The following is a 12,016-nucleotide window of genomic DNA, read 5'->3' on the forward strand; positions in this document are numbered from 1 at the left end:
TAAATGTCTGTTCTGTTCCTGATCTAATGATCTGGCCTTTAGGTGAGATGAATCTGTGCTGCACTTTATGTACAGGCTCAGTAGTGAGGCAGTGTTGTGGGGTCAGGAATCAGGGAAATGTCCTATAAATGTCTGCTCTGTTCCTGATCTAATGGTCTGGGCTTTTAGCTGAGATGAATCTGTGCTGCACTTTATGTACAGGCTCAGTAGTGACCAGTGGTGTGGGATCAGGAGTCAGGGAAATGTCCTATAAATGTCTGTCCTGTTCCTGATCTAATGATCTGGGCTTTTAGGTGAGATGAATCTGTGCTGCACTTTATGTACAGGCTCAGTAGTGAGGCAGTGCTGTGGGGTCAGGAGTCAGGGAAATGTCCTATAAATGTCTGTTCTGTTCCTGATCTAATGATCTGTGCTTTTAGGTGAGATGAATCTGTGCTGCACTTTATGTACAGGCTCAGTAGTGAGGCAGTGCTGTGGGGTCAGGAGTCAGGGAAATGTCCTATAAATGTCTGTCCTGTTCCTGATCTAATGATCTGGGCTTTTAGGTGAGATTAATATGTGCTGCACTTTATGTACATGCTCAGTAGTGAGGCAGCGCTGTGGGGTCAGGAGTCAGGGAAATGTCCTCCTGATGAAACTGCAGAGGCGGTGAAATGCGCGTCGCGGTGCGTCACGGGTCTACAACCAGGCAGCAGCATTACTACAGGTATATGGATTATTTAATCTTTGCCTAAATATTTGCTTATTTTTGTCTAATTGGAGAGATGGTTTCTTCCCTTATGGCACACTGGGAAGTCTCTAGTATTATGTGAACAACAGTATCTTGCTCACCAGAGAAATATGTTCTTTTTATTCTTCCTTGTGGTGCAATATAAGGATTTATGCTGTATGATTACATGCTGTTTAGACCTTTGGTTGTGACCTTATACAATTCATCTTGTCTACTACATAGCTTTTCGATATATTCAGGTAAGGTATTTACCTCCTTATATGTGTTTTGTGTATATACATATTTTATTATGTTGTGATTTTGTATTATTTTTTAAATAAACTTTGTACTTTTTGGATTTTTGTTCCTTTTTGTTCTCCTTTGGTGTTAAATGTCCTATAAATGTCTGTCCTGTTCCTGATCTAATGATCTGGGCTTTTAGGTGAGATGAATCTGTGCTGCACTTTATGTACAGGCTCAGTAGTGAGGCAGTGCTGTGGGGTCAGGGAAAAGTCCTATAAATGTCTGTTCTGTTCCTGATCTAATGATCTGGGCTTTTAGGTGAGATGAATTTGTGCTGCGCTTTATGTACAGGCTCAGTAGTGAGGCAGTGCTGTGGGGTCAGGAGTCAGGGAAATGTCCTATAAATGTCTGTCCTGTTCCTGATCTAATGATCTGGGCTTTTAGGTGAGATGAATCTGTGCTGCACTTTATGTACAGGCTCAGTAGTGAGGCAGCGCTGTGGGGTCAGGAATCAGGGAAGTGTCCTATAAATGTCTGTTCTGTTCCTGATCTAATGATCTGGGCTTTTAGGTGAGATGAATCTGTGCTGCACTTTATGTACATGCTCAGTAGTGAGGCAGTGCTGTGGGGTCAGGAGTCAGGGAAATGTCCTATAAATGTCTGTTCTGTTCCTGATCTAATGATCTGGGCTTTTAGGTGAGATGAATCTGTGCTGCACTTTATGGACATGATCAGTAGTGAGGCAGCGCTGTGGGGTCAGGAGTCAGGGAAATGTCCTATAAATGTCTGTCCTGTTCCTGATCTAATGATCTGGGCTTTTAGGTGAGATGAATCTGTGCTGCACTTTATGTACAGGCTCAGTACTGAGTCAATGCTGTGGGATCAGTAGTCAGGGAAATGTCCTATAAATGTCTGTCCTCTTCCTCATCTAATGATCTGGGCTTTTAGATGAGATGAATCTGGGCTGCACTTTATGTACAGGCTCAGTAGTGAGGCAGTGCTGTGGGGTCAGGAGTCAGGGAAATGTCCTATAAATGTCTGTCCTGTTCCTGATCTAATGATCTGGGCTTTTAGGTGAGATGAATCTGTGCTGCACTTTATGTACATGCTCAGTAGTGAGGCAGTGCTGTGGGGTCAGGAGTCAGGGAAATGTCCTATAAATGTCTGTCCTGTTCCTGATCTAATGATCTGGGCTTTTAGGTGAGATGAATCTGTGCTGCACTTTATGTACATGCTCAGTAGTGAGGCAGTGATGTGGGGTCAGGAGTCAGGGAAGTGTCCTATAAATGTCTGTTCTGTTCCTGATCTAATGATCTGGGCTTTTAGGTGAGATGAATCTGTGCTGCACTTTATGTACAGGCTCAGTAGTGAGGCACTGCTGTGGGGTCAGGAGTCAGGGAAATGTCCTATAAATGTCTGTCCTGTTCCTGATCTAATGATCTGGGCTTTTAGGTGAGATGAATCTGTGCTGCACTTTATGTACAGGCTCAGTACTGAGTCAATGCTGTGGGATCAGTAGTCAGGGAAATGTCCTATAAATGTCTGTCCTCTTCCTCATCTAATGATCTGGGCTTTTAGGTGAGATGAATCTGGGCTGCACTTTATGTACATGCTCAGCTGTGAAGTCGGGAGTCAGGGAAATGTCCTTTAAATGTCTGTCCTGTTCCTGAACTAAACATCTGGGCTTTTAGGTGAGATGAATCTGTGCTGCACTTTATGTACTGGCTCAGTAGTGAGGCAGTGTTGTGGAGGTGGAGTCAGGGAAATCTACTATATAATCCTCTAATTCTGTCTGTAACGAAAATTCCGCGTTGCTAATTGGTCGCGGCCGGCCGCGACCTATCACCGACGGGCACAGTCCGGCCGCGAATTGGCGCAGAATTCGAACGAAGCATGCTACCGCTACCGTCGGGAGATCTGCGGCGCTATCCGCTGATCTCCCGACGGTTGCCGCGGGTCATCTGCCGCATGGAGGACAGCGGCGACGCAGCCAGGAGATAATCATCGCAGCGCTCAGTGTGCGGATGGTGCCTAGGGTCCGGAGGACAGGAGACTCTCCTCCAGGCCCTGGGTACCATAAACCTGTAAATAATAGAATTAAAATAAAAAATAGTGATTTACTCAACTTCCGACGGCCCCCAGACATCTTCCGGTCCCAGTAATGCTTTGCGCGAATGACCGCTGTTGACGTCACGCTCTCGCGAGGGTGACGTCATCTCCGGTCCTTTGCGCTAAGCGTTACTGGGACCGGAAGATGCCGGGAGTGTGGAGAGGAGATCGGCGGCCATCGGAGGGTGAGAATAACCTTTTTTTTTTAGTTTTTTTTTTATTCTAGGATACCCGATGCATTAGAATCGGGCCACCATCTAGTGTCCTATAATTGTCTGTTCTGTTCCTGATCTAATGATCTGGGCTTTTAGCTGAGATGTATCTGTGCTGCACTTTATGTACATGCTCAGTAGTGAGGCAGTGCTGTGGAGTCAGGGAAATGTCCTATAAATGTCTGTCCTGTTCCTGATCTAATGATCTGGGCTTTTAGGTGAGATGAATGTGTGCTGCACTTTCTGTACATGCTCAGTAGTGAGGCAGTGCTGTGGAATCAGGAGTCAGGGAAATGTCCTATCGTAAATGTCTGTTCTGTTCCTGATTCTAATGATCTGGGCTTTTAGCTTAAATGAATCTGTGCTGCACTTTATGTACATGCAGGGCTGCCACTAGGAATTTCAGGGCCCCATGCTGGCAAAATTTTCGGAGCCCCCCTGAGACTCCGCCCAGGCTCCACCCCAGCCCCTCCCTCCACCCCTCAAACTGTCCGCATTCCCACCGCTCTCTCTTGGAAAAATTCCACTTCTCACCAATTACACATTAAAGGGAATCTGTCACTCTTTTTTTGGCTTTGCAGCTGCCGGCATAGACATCGGGGGCTTATGTACAGCATTCTGTAATGCTGTAGATAAGCCTCCGATGTAACTTGAAAGATAAGAAAAACACGTTATATTATACTCACCGGGGTGGGCGGTCCGGTCCGGTGGGCGTTGCGGTCCTGTCCGACTCCTCCCTTCTTCATGCGATGACATCCTCTACTCCCATCCTGTAATGGCTGCAGAGCAAGCGCACTGCTCTGCCCTGTTGAAGGCAGAGCAGAGTCCTGCAGTGCGCAGGTGTCTGGAGAGGTCCGGCACCTGCGCACTGCAGAATTCTGCTCTGCCCTCAACAGGGCAGAGCAGTGCACTTGCGCCGCAGCCATTACAGGACGGGAGAAGAGGACGTCATCGCATGAAGAAGGGAGGCGTCGGACCGGATCTCAACGCCCACTGGACCGGACCGCCCACCCTGTTGAGTATAATATAACGTCTTTTTCTTATCTTTCAGGTTACATCGGAGGCTTATCTACAGCATTACAGAATACTGTAGATAAGCCCCCGATGTCTATGCCGGTAGCTGCAAGCCGAAAAAAAGGATGACAGATTCCCTTTAACAGTTCAAATCTCAAGATCACACACATAGCCAGCAGCTTTTGTTTTGGCCAAAAGATTTTTTAAATCTGCCACCATGACAAGGTAGACTCTTTTGTTCAGGCTCTACTCTACTTTAACCTATTAAACATTTGTTAAAATATCCAATACAGTTTAGGTACAGTATATTTGTAATTTATTTTTCAATTTTTAAAATGACCAATAATATCACATCCAAAGGGACAAATTCCACCGCACCATGTCCAGACCACATATTACCACCACATAGTGACCTATAATACCACATACAAGGAACAAATACAACCACACCATGACCAGACCACATATTACCACTAGAGTGACATAATAATAGCACATACAAAGGACAAATACCACTGCACCATGCCCAGACCACATATTACCACCACATGGTAACTGAATACTACAATACTGATCATTAATAAAAAAAAACAATACTATCACCATAAGTGCCATTATACACAGAGATCTGTACTTATTAGGCAATGTCTGTGTACAGGTAATACAGTGATCACCAGTGACATTATGCACAGGACCTCTGTATATAGTGCCAGTGTACAGGTAACAGTGATCACTGGTGACATTGTACACAGGAACTCTGTATATAGTGTATAGTGCCAGTGCACAGGTACTACAGTGATCACTGGTGACATCGTACAAAGCCACTCTGTGTATAGTGTCAGTGTACAGGTAACACACTGACTCACCAGTGACGTCTCTAGGTGAAGTCCTTCAGCTTTGCTTTTCATCTTTCATCCAGCACAGACCACCATCACGTCTTCAAGCCAGGGCTCGTCTCTGCAGGAAATAACACCGTTATCTAGAGCTCCACTTGCAGAACACATTACTTAATTTTTCCCAACCTCTACAATACACCAGATGAAGAAAAAAATGCAACATAGTGTCGTTCTGCACAGTAAAAGGACCTTCCCCCATTTAAAACAGTATTCTCAAAAAAATAAAATAAATACATCACTGCAGTAATAATATCCCTTAATTAGCCCCTATAGTAATAATATCCCCCATCCTGGCCCCCGTGTGTCTCATTCCTGGCTCCAGCCATATTTTCTCTTATCCAGCCCTCATGAGTATCCATTCTGCCCCCATATGATCTCCCGATCCTGCCCCATCTGTCTACATCATATCAATCCTGCCCCATGATCCTGCCCCCTGTGTCTCGCATCCTAACCACTCTTGTGTCTCACTGTCACATTCAGCCCCCTCCTGAGTCTTACTGTCACATTCTGCCCCGTGCCTCACATTCTGCCCCCTCCTGTGTCTCACTGTCACATTTTGCCCCCTCCTTTGTTTCACTGTCACATTCTGCCCCCTCCTGTGTCTTACTGTCACATTCTGCCCCATGTCAATTTTGCCCCCATGTCTTGCATTCTGCCCCCATGTCTTGCATTCTGCCTCCATGTCCATTCTTCCCCATGTCTTGCATTCTGCCCCCATGTCTCGCATTCTGCCCCGTGTCTGAGTCTGCCCCGGGCCCCTCGGGTTGCCGCTTTCAATAAAAATAAAAAAAAATAAAAAATCTCCCTCCATGCAGCTGAAGCGCGCACTCGCCAGCGACTGACAATGACGTCAGACGCCAGTGACATGAGCGCTGCGGCTGACACCAGCTGCCAGCCTCCGATTGGCTGGCAGCTGTTAACTATTGATGTGCGGGCCCGTGTCCGCACGTCAATAGCTTTGAACTGCTGCAGCGCCGCTAAGGGCCCGGTTTAGCCTGCCGGTAGGGGCCCGGTGAGCAGATGAGACGGGGCCTGTTGCGGGCCCCATACTCCAGTCAGGGCAGTAATGCCCTGATGATGACCCTGCTATAAATGATGTATATCTTACACTATTGAAGTGTCCTTTGCCTTCATAATTTAGGACTATGGGAATAATACTTCTAATTGGCTATGTTAACACTATTGACATCCAACTTTTTGGTCTAGGTGTTGTACTACCCCCCCAAGTTTCTTTTCTCTGTTATTTCTATGTCTTTGGAGCAAGACATTCCTGAGACCCCCTTATCAGATCATAGACTCCATCTTGAAAGGAAAGATGTATAAAGAAGCCAAGATGGAGTCAGGATAGATAAATATAAAATCTGCTTTCACATTACAAAAAACTGCTTCACTTGATTCATTTTATTTTTTTCAGGAGATATTCCACATTTTGTACTGAAACTTCATGGGTGCCAATAGCAATGGACAGGACTGTACTGGTGACAATATGATATTCCTAGTTCACAGGTGGATCGTTCTGTGTGCATAGTACATTCGTCAGCCTGTGTAAATTCTATTAAATTACCGACAATCCTCTTGCATATGGCCGATCAGCAGTCATTTAAGTTGAGTTGGCTCATCTTGTCTTAATGGGCAATCAAGGTCCATATAGATGGACCGATAACTGTCAAAAAAGTCAGAAAAGCCATCTACCAGGAAATTTTAGAGCACTCCATGCTTCCCTCATCCGGCAAGCTTTTTAGAGATGGAAATTTAATTCTTCAGCAGGACGTGGCACCTGTTCACACTGCCAAAAGTACCAATACCTGATTTAAAAACAACAGTGTCAGTGCGCTTTATTGGCCAGCAAACTCGCCTAACCAAGAGGAAGATGAGAGACACCGGACCCAACTATGCAGACGAGCTGAAGGCTGCTATCAAAGTAACCTGGGCTTCCATAACACCTCAGCAGTGCCACAGGCTGATCGCCTCCATGCCATACTGCATTAATGCAGTTATTTATGGAAAAGGAGCCCAGAACAAGTATTGAGTGCATTTACGGAACATACATTTCAGTAGGTCAACATTTTGGATTTTTAAATAATTTTTCAAGCTGGTGTAAGGCTAGTTTCACACTAGCGTTTATGAGCGCAGCGACGGCCTGCGCACGTCCGCCGCTAAGCCCCGCCCCCTGCCGCGCCTCCGCCGGTAGCTCAGCCACCATATTATGGTGGAAAATAAGTATTTGGTCAGAAACAAAATTTCATCGCAATACTTTGTGATATATCCTTTGTTGGCAATGACAGAGGTCAAACGTTTTCTGTAAGTCTTCACAAGGTTGCCACACACTGTTGTTGGTATGTTGGCCCATTCCTCCATGCAGATCTCCTCTAGAGCAGTGATGTTTTTGGCTTTTCGCTTGGCAACACGGACTTTCAACTCCCTCCAAAGGTTTTCTATAGGGTTGAGATCTGGAGACTGGCTAGGCCACTCCAGGACCTTGAAATGCTTCTTACGAAGCCACTCCTTCGTTGCCCTGGCGGTGTGCTTTGGATCATTGTCATGTTGAAAGACCCAGCCACGTTTCATCTTCAATGCCCTTGCTGATGGAAGGAGGTTTGCACTCAAAATCTCACGATACATGGCCCCATTCATTCTTTCATGTACCCGGATCAGTCGTCCTGGCCCCTTTGCAGAGAAACAGCCCCAAAGCATGATGTTTCCACCACCATGCTTTACAGTAGGTATGGTGTTTGATGGATGCAACTCAGTATTCTTTTTCCTCCAAACACGACAAGTTGTGTTTCTACCAAACAGTTCCAGTTTGGTTTCATCAGACCATAGGACATTCTCCCAAAACTCCTCTGGATCATCCAAATGCTCTCTAGCAAACTTCAGACGGGCCCGGACATGTACAGGCTTAAGCAGTGGGACACGTCTGGCACTGCAGGATCTGAGTCCATCGTGGCGTAGTGTGTTACTTATGGTAGGCCTTGTTACATTGGTCCCAGCTCTCTGCAGTTCATTCACTAGGTCCCCCCGCGTGGTTCTGGGATTTTTGCTCACCGTTCTTGTGATCATTCTGACCCCACGGGGTGGGATTTTGCGTGGAGCACCAGATCGAGGGAGATTATCAGTGGTCTTGTATGTCTTCCATTTTCTAATTATTGCTCCCACAGTTGATTTCTTCACTCCAAGCTGGTTGGCTATTGCAGATTCAGTCTTCCCAGCCTGGTGCAGGGCTACAATTTTGTTTCTGGTGTCCTTTGACAGCTCTTTGGTCTTCACCATAGTGGAGTTTGGAGTCAGACTGTTTGAGGGTGTGCACAGGTGTCTTCTTATACTGATAACAAGTTTAAACAGGTGCCATTACTACAGGTAATGAGTGGAGGAAAGAGGAGACTCTTAAAGAAGAAGTTACAGGTCTGTGAGAGCCAGAAATCTTGATTGCTTGTTTCTGACCAAATACTTATTTTCCACCATAATATGCAAATAAAATGAAAAAAAAAACAGACAATGTGATTTTCTGGATTTTTTTTTCTCAGTTTGTCTCCCATAGTTGAGGTCTACCTATGATGTAAATTACAGACGCCTCTCATCTTTTTAAGTGGTGGAACTTGCACTATTGCTGACTGACTAAATACTTTTTTTCCCCACTGTATGCCCCATATGCTGCTGCAAATAAAAAAAAATCAAAGAACAAACGGGGGCACCACTGGCCTATAAACAGGGATCCAAACCAGACCCATACAAATATACACTCACTGGCCACTTTATTAGGTACACCATGCTAGTAAGGGGTTGGACCCCCTTTTGCCTTCAGAACTGCCTCAATTCTTCGTGGCAGAGATTCAACAAGGTGCTGGAAGCATTCCTCAGAGATTTTGGACCATATTGACATGATGGCATCACACAGTTGGCGCAGATTTGTCGGCTGCACATCCCTGATGCGAATCTCCCGTTCCACCACATCCCAAAGATGCTCTATTGGATTGAGATCTGGTGACTGAGGAGGCCATTTGAGTACAGTAAACTCATTGTCATGTTCAAGAAACCAATCTGAGATGATTCGAGCTTTATGACATGGCGCATTATCCTGCTGAAAGTAGCCATCAGATGTTGGGTACATTGTGGTCATAAAGGGATGGACATGGTCAGCAACAATACTCAGGTAGGCTGTGGCGTTGCAACGATGCTCAATTGGTACCAAGGGGCCCAAAGAGTGCCCAGAAAAAATTCCCCACACCATGACACCACCACCACCAGCCTGAACAGTTGATACAAGGCAGGATGGATCCATGCTTTCATGTTGTTTACGCCAAATTCTGACCCTACCATCCGAATGTCGCAGCAGAAATCGAGACTCATCAGACCAGGCAACGTTTTTCCAATCTTCTACTGTCCAATTTCGATGAGCTTGTGCAAATTGTAGCCTCAGTTTCCTGTTCTTAGCTGAGAGGAGTGGTACCCAGTGTGGTCTTCTGCTGCTGTAGCCCATCTGCCTCAAAGTTCGACGCACTGTGCGTTCAGAGATGCTCTTCTGCCTACCTTGGTTGTAACGGGTGGCAATTTGAGTCACTGTTGCCTTTCTATCAGCTCGAACCAGTCTGCCCATTCTCCTCTGACCTCTGGCATCAACATGGCATTTCCGGCCACAGAACTGCCGCTCACTGGATTTTTTTTCTTTTTCGGACCATTCTCTGTAAACCCTAGAGATGGTTGTGCGTGAAAATCCCAGTAGATCAGCAGTTTCTGAAATACTCAGACCAGCCCTTCTGGCACCAACAATCATGCCACGTTCAAAGGCACTCAAATCACCTTTCTTCCCCATACTGATGCTCGGTTTGAACTGCAGGAGATTGTCTTGACCATGTCTACATGCCTAAATGCACTGAGTTGCCGCCATGTGATTGGCTGATTAGAAATTAAGTCTTAACACACAGTTGGACAGGTGTACCTAATAAAGTGGCCAGTGAGTGTATATCTATGTAGAAAAGAAGAATAGAAATGGGCCAAAAAAAGGGGATCACCTGAGGCAGGATTTTAGCACAAGTAAAGTACACAATCTTTATTGAAGACACATGAGACAAGCACATAAACATTTAAAAACATTAAAATTCGTCACACGTGACATACAAAAATTCTATAGGTTCATAATAGAACCACAATCTCTTGGCAACAACACTCCACACTATATAATAACATGTAAATACACCCCTATATTCATATAAATGACATACCATAACGGGAATACCTTGTAATCTCAATTGTTAATACAACCCAATGTGCACACATTATAAACATGAGAACTAAATAAAGCTGTGCAGCGGTAAACCTTTATTATGGACTGTATAACATTTAGTGTACATATGAAAAAAGAGTATGTGACCAAAAAGTCCATTATTCATATGAAACAGGAAAGATGTATATCTTTGTACCGTGTTAGCCAGTAGATAGAAAATGCCTCATATGAGGCATTCATGGTTCCTCAAAGGTTTTAAACACTTATAAGGCTTAAATAACAAATCCATAGATAAGGTCAAACAAACTCAAATTGAATTGCCCCCCCAAGCCTCACAATACCGTCCCCTAGTGGACCTGCAGAAATCAACAATAACAGCTTAAATTTGCTACCCATAAAGGCATGGCACATCCCCAGACAATCAATGCCAAATGGCCATATGCACAGTGGAGTGGAGCCAGAGACAGTGTACTTGTGCTAAAATCCTGCCTCAGGTGATCCCCTTTTTTGGCCCATTTCTTTACTACAAAATAAAAAAAAATTACATACTCACCTCTTGTCTCTGGGGGCCAGGTGCTGTTGTCCTGAGCAGGCGAGGACACCGGCACGGTATGGGGGCCAGGTGCTGGTGTCACCGCTGGTTCAGTGCCCCGGCACCTCAGATATTCACCTGTCCCTGTTCCACCGCTGCCGCTCTGTCTTCCGGGTCCTCTGTCAGTGACATTCAGGCAGCAGAGGGCATGGCACGCACTAACTACATCTCCGTACCCTCTGACCTGAACATCACAGCCAGAGGACACGGAGGACAGAGCAGCGCGCAGCGGTGGACCAGTGACAGGTGAATATTGCATATACTGCTTCTCCCAAGGTCTCAGGCTCCTTCCTTCAGCGGTCACATGGTACCGCTCATTAAAGTCATGAATATGCGCAGTCTGAGATCGTGGGAGGGGTGCTGTAGAGATGCGCCAGGAGGGGTAAGTATGATCTGACACCCCCTGCTCCCCCTCCCCCGCCAACCCCCTGGCGTATATTGCTCGCGTATAAGCCGAGAGTGGGACTTTCAGCCAAAAAAATGGGCTGAAAATCTCGGCTCATACGCGAGTATATTCTAATTTACTGAGATAATGACTTTTGGATTTTCATTGTCTGTAAGCCATAATCATCAACATTAACAAAAATAAACACTGGAAATAGATCACTCTGTTTATAATGACTCTATATAAAATATAAGTTTCACTTCATGTATTTAAGAACTGAAATAAAGTAACTTTTGATGATATTCTAATTTAGTGAGAAGCACTTGTACATAGAATGTCCATTAGTCTCGTATAAATGTGGTGCCCTTGAGGGTCCATTTGCCACAGATATAATGCATCTCAGCCAGAGGTGTGGTACTCTGCTCTCAGGTAAGGAGGGGACACTACCCAGTACCCACACACTAGCACCCAACACTAGACCTCTCCACGCCAGGGAGGGACTAGGTAGAAGATGTGGGTGGAGGAAGTAGAGCAGGGGCAGAGCTTTAGTGAGTGGTCTGAGAGACCAGGAGGCAGTTAGAGGGAGTTGGTGCTTGGGACTAGAGCAGTGAGGAGCTTGTCCCGAGACCAGAGGA

The sequence above is a fragment of the Dendrobates tinctorius genome, unplaced genomic scaffold (assembly GCF_039654945.1).
Source record: "Dendrobates tinctorius isolate UK_male_01 unplaced genomic scaffold, ASM3965494v1 ptg000377l, whole genome shotgun sequence".
Lineage (NCBI taxonomy): Eukaryota > Metazoa > Chordata > Amphibia > Anura > Dendrobatidae > Dendrobates > Dendrobates tinctorius.